This window comes from Saccopteryx bilineata, chromosome 4 (genome assembly GCF_036850765.1).
Source record: "Saccopteryx bilineata isolate mSacBil1 chromosome 4, mSacBil1_pri_phased_curated, whole genome shotgun sequence".
In the NCBI taxonomy this organism is placed as follows: domain Eukaryota; kingdom Metazoa; phylum Chordata; class Mammalia; order Chiroptera; family Emballonuridae; genus Saccopteryx; species Saccopteryx bilineata.
In genome coordinates this window covers 206788383-206794354 of record NC_089493.1, presented here as the reverse complement: position 1 = coordinate 206794354, position 5972 = coordinate 206788383, and positions in this window count along the sequence as shown.

The window sequence follows — 5972 nt, the reverse complement described above, 5'->3', positions numbered from 1 at the left end:
TACACAAGGGACACGTAGAATGAATGATCTGCAGTGGTCCTCTAACTCAGTGGTCCCCAACCTTTTTTGGGCCACGGACTGGTTTAATGTCAGAAAATATTTTCAGGGACCGGCCTTTAGGGTGGGACGGGTAAAAGTATCACGTGACCGAGACAAGCATCAAGAGTGAGTCTTAGACGGATGTAACAGAGGGAATCTGGTCATTTTTAAAAAATAAAACATCATTCAGACTTAAATATAAATAAAACAGAAATAATGTAAGTTACTTATTCTTTCTCTGCACACTGGTACCAAATGGCCCACGGACTGGTACCAGTCCATGGCCTGGGGGCTGGGGACCACTGCTCTAACTCGTTCCTTCCACTCTTGCCCCCTACAATCTATTCTCAACAGAGCGACCAGTGTGACCCTTTGGACATGTAATGCAAATCGTTTCATTGCTCTGCTCAGAACTCTACCATTCCCCATTTTACTCAGATTAAAAGCCAAAATCCTTACAATGGCCCCGAAGGCCCTCTACAAACCTCTCTCTCCCTTGCTTACTTCACTGATGCTCTCTCAGAACCCCCTGCCCGGTCTGCTCCACACAAACATGTGCTGTTCCTCAAACATGCCATGCACACTTCTACCTAAGGGCCTTTGCTCTTGCTATTCTCTCTTTCAAAACACTGTTTTATTATTCAAAATAACCTAGGCACTGTTGCAATTACAGACTGTCCCAAAACCTCAGGGTTAAAGCAAGAGAGTTAATGGGTCAAATGTTGGCTCTGGTCCATGTCATTTGGGTTAAGATGAAACCTGAAGGAGCCTCTTTTCTCTGGAACTCCACTGGCTGAAAGAAAGGGAACATGACAGGCCATGCTCTGGCTATTCAAGTTCTTCACCCACTGCTGCTTACATTTCATTGGCAGAAGCATTCATATTCAAGAAGATGTGGCATGTAATTCTCCCATGTGGCCAGAAGGAGGAGAATAAAAACACAAACAACAGTCCTAAAGACAGCAACCTTCAGAGAAGTTTCATGGTGGGCTCTCTCTCTCTCTCTTCAAACTTCTGCTCAAGAGTCTGGTTCTCAGTGAGGCCTTTCCTGGCCATTCCGTATAAAATGGTAACACCCCCTACCTCCATCCCTCTCCTTCATTTTGTTTTTCCCCAAAGTATTGGGTTCATGGGCACACACACACACATTTGCACTTTTATTTTGTTCAGTTCCCGCCTCCCAGGGCCAGAATGGAGCTCCAGAAGAGCAGCACCTTTGTCTGTCTGTGTGCCCTGCTTCCCTGGCCCCTGCACAGGGCTTCCGGAGGGCAAGCCCTCAGTACTAGCTGAGGGAATGTTCAGGGTCCATTTTAATTCCTACTCCCATTCACATCAGGAGTTTGAGAGATTAATTCATGGTATTTGTTTGTTTCCAAACTTCTTCTGACCTAGTTTAATTAATGAAAAAAGAAACAGAATAAAAAAGGAAATGGTGGTTTATTATGTCCTTTGATATCTGAGGCTCTCAGTGTGATTCTGTCTAGGAGAGGATGTGCAAGAGAGTTGTGGGAAGTATAGCTTTTCAAAGACATTAAAATGTTTGTCTTTATTAGTTGCAACATATTTCTGACCTACAAAATACTGACATCTAATGTAAAGTTATTTTTAATTAAACATGAATATTGTTAAAATGTATTCAGGGAACCAATCACACAAGTAGAAAGTAATTCTTAAGAAGATGAAAATTTTCTCAATTGCAACCACAGACAGCATACTACTCACCACGCTAAATACCAGGCCGTGGTTAGATAAATTGCTGTGTTTCGGCATTAGGTTACTTTCCCACGTGTTCTCTTCTCCCATATTCTCTGCAAATGATAAAACTAAGAGAAGAAAATCGTAAATTAAAAATCCATATCTGCATTATGGAAGAAAACTTTTGGCTTTAAGTGCTTTATGATGATTATTGGGACATATTACAACAATATTATTTTTATCTAATATCTCAAATGGCAGAGGTTTTTAGTACCATGGACATGTGAATCAAGAAACAGGGTCACTTAGGAATTCAGGTTTTATTATTAACGAGGTAGGCAACTTGAGGTAAATTTTCGGACCTTAGTCATGTCATTTAAAAATTATAATTATATAACCAACCCCATGCAGGATCTCCTGTGAATGAGTGGATGGTTCTAAACCCTTCAGGATATTGTGACACGAGACACGATATAAAGTTGGGTGACTTTCTTACGTCTCCCACGGGGACAGAAACTGACCTGGACCCACTTGCTGCGGCTCCGTGCTGGCGAGAGCCGGCCGTCACCGACCGCTGCCGATTTTGAGGCACGGGATGAGTGTGGAGGGTTCCTTCTCTAGCACAGGCGACTGCATGGCTAAAGCACTGGTTTCAAAGTTGCTGTAAGAAAAAACTATTTTCAATATAATTTTGCCTTTTTTTATTAGGACACTACACAGGGTGCAAGCAAACATCATTATAAAAATATCCTACCTACCTGAGAAAAATGATTTAACATAAAAGGGTAATATTATGAGTTGGGTCACTCACCTGATATAAGCTAAAAATGAGCAGCATTGAAGTCTCTCAAAGATTAAAAAAATAAACAGAAATGAATATTTTCATAGGAAATAAAGGACTGCCAGAAATTGTATAATAGCATTGTAGGCGTGTCTCAGAAATCTTTTGGTTACATATGACAGATAACAAACTCAAATGGTCTTAAAGCAAAAAAGAGAAGAAATAGGGGAGATTTCTTTCTGTTTATATAATTGGAAAGTTCCAAAGTCTCTACTTTCTAGCAGCTCAATAGTATAACCAGGACTTGTCTCTCCCTATTGTCTTCCTTTATTTTACGTGAGTTACTGGTAATTTTTAAAATGTGTCTAGTTTCCGTTATCCATTCCTAATTAGAACTCAATGTCCTTTTGGGGAAAACTTCTCCCCCACTGTGCTTATTCTTAGTGAGGAAATGATACCAGCCAGTATCTTATCTCTGCTGAAACTAAGAGAAACAGATTCAACCCTGCCTGTGTATTTCCCTTCCCCCACCCTGGGACATCAGTGGTGGGATTCAGCTGGTTCATACCAGCTGGGCAGAACCAATACCTAATTTTTTGTTGAGTTCAGTGAACCTGTTGTTAAAATGGCACTTGTAATCACAACACTGTATTCTGAGCACCCTCAGTAATATTCATTCTGTCCATAGATGAAAAAAACTTGATGGAACTATGCTTGTAATATTTATTCATTTCATAAAATGCATTATATTTTGATGAAATAGTACATTTTAATTCCCTCATATTTGTTACTTCCCTCATATTTGTAGGAAGTGAGGATGCCGATCAAGAAGCAATAGGGAGATATTTTAAATATCAGTTATTGTTTTTGTCAAGTATTATTTAATATTTTTTATTAATATTTTAAAACTCTATAACATAGTCTAATTTTGTGTACCTCTTTTATTGTTCTTATTTAAGTATTAAATGCATGAAATAATAAACTACCTTTTGGTATATCAGTTATTTATACTTAAAATGGTCATTAGGGCAGAGAACCAGTTGTTAATTTATTTGAATCCCACCACTGGCAGACATATTACTTATGCTTAGTCAGGGTGGTGCTCTCTCCTGAGATTCTCAATCTTGAAATCCCACCAGGAAGGAAGCAGCAGGGACAATGCCATACCAGAATCGAAAGCAATGTCTGCTGTGCTTCCCAGCCCAGCAGCATAGTCTTTGCTCCTGCCCACTGTCAAGCCTGGTTTTCACATCCAGTCAATTCTGGGAGCCCCAAAGTGTTTCCCTTTGCTTGGATGCTTGGGTCATCATGCTGCTTGACCAACAGAGGGTGATGACTCTCTGGGGATGGCCATGTGGGGGACAGCCTCCCCCTCTCTGTCCCACCACACTGTGTACTGTACCTTTCCACATTACGTCCATCTTCCTCATCACACTGAGAGTTCCCTGAGAACAGGGCCTTCCCTTATGGTTAGGCAGGTGTCTGGTCAATACTAGACATTCAAAATAATCTGTGTTGAATGAATAGATTAATTGATGAAAGAATCTCTTTGAAGAGAAAAGACATGCTTGTATTAATTATAAAATTTAAGGCAGTTTATTATGCACAAATCATAAAGGCTTTTTACAAAGTGTCAAACTGTCAGAAAGAATATTTTTATGCTGTTTTATGAGAAGTTACTGCACATTCTTTGAGGATCTATATACCTGTCAGGACTAATCTTGTTTCATCCCTAAAATTTAATCTGAAGGTTTCTCCAGGGCAGATTGATATCTATCTAATGGTTATAAATACTATCCATTTGCTGCCAGGAAATGCCTCTTCCTAAATTAAACAATCAATCAAAATCTCCTGGTTGGTTGACGCCCGCCAGTACGCTCCGCCTCCCGCTCCGTGGAGCCACGCCCCGGCCGAGTGGGAACAGTTTGCTGGGTTTGCGAAGCGCAGCTCCTCCTGTTCTCACGGTGAGGCCTGTGCCCTTCACTGGAGGAGCGCAGGTTCAGCCTCGCTGCAGGGTCAGGGCCAGTGCTAGTACACTGTGGGCAGCACGCAGAGTGGCAGGGCAGTGTGGTAGGCATCAGGATGCTAAGAGGAGGCATACAATTCAGCAGGGCCTTCCTCCTCCTCTCCCCCCTGTCCTCCCTTTCTGTTGTCTTCCTGAGCAGTGCGACCTGCGGCCAGTAAGGGAGGTGGAGAGGGTGGTGTGTTGGGGAGAGTTGGCCCCAGGGGAGCCCCTAGGGAAGAGCTGGGCCCCAGGACACAGACCTACTGGGCTCCAGAGCCTGAGCCAGTGAGGAGGGTGCCCCTCAGGCACAAGGGTGAAGGAGGAGGTGAGAGGCTGGGTACACACCCAGGAGCTAATCAGATAAGGCAATCTATATATTAAGCACAATGTAAGCCAGGCTCTCACTGTCAGAAAATGGAATTAGAAATATGGGGAAAGAGAAACAGAATAAACCCTGCAGAGGTGGGTGGGAACTGATGTATCAATATAAACTGGGAGTTTTAGATAGATATTAATTTCCTAGGGCTGATGTAACAAGTTACCACAAACTGGGTGGCTTAACATGACAATCAATTGTTTCTCTCACTGTTCTGGATTCCAGAAGTCTGAAATCAAGGTATGGGCAGGGACACACTCTGTCCAAGGCTCTGGAGGAGAGGTCTTCCCTGCCTCTGCCAGTATCTGGTGCCTCCATGTGTCTCTTACCTGTGACCACATCGCTCCGGTCTATCTCCAGCCCTCCTCTGTGCGCTGTCTCCTCCAAGTGTCTGAAAGGAAACATGATTGCATTTAGGCGCACCTGGAAAACCCAGCATAAGCTTCTCCTCTCAGAAACTTAATCACATTTCTTCCATAGAAGGTAATATTCCTATGTCCTGGTGATTGGGATGCCTGGTTCCAGGGATGGAGCAGAAACAAATACAAGATGTGCCTGAAACATCTGGTTATACAAGAAAATGAGGAATTACACAAGAATGACAGAGACATGTCAAAAGGACACAGAAGCCTGCTAGAGAAGGCTCCTTCTGACTCAACTGGGGACAATTTCAGCATCAAAATGAATAATGATGATAAGATTGAATAAAACAAAAAACCACAGATCCATGGAAATAAAAATAAGTTAGTGAATAAATCAAAAATTTATTGAGGAATGAGTATTTACATAGTACTAAAGTGCCTCCACATAAAACGCTTATTAATTATAAAGTAGAAATTTTCAGGATAAAAGCCTGGAGACACCACTGTAATGAAATGAAAAACATGAACATCATCAAAAATGGGACAGAGTGAATTGTGCACCACTAGATAAGCTGCACAAAGAAGTATACAGCATCACCCTTAATATCCCCACTGAAGATTCATAAACTGAATCTAGTTATGATGAGATAGCAGGAAGATCCTATTTGAGAAATAACTGACCTGTAACCTTCCAAGTGGCAAGGTCATGAAAGT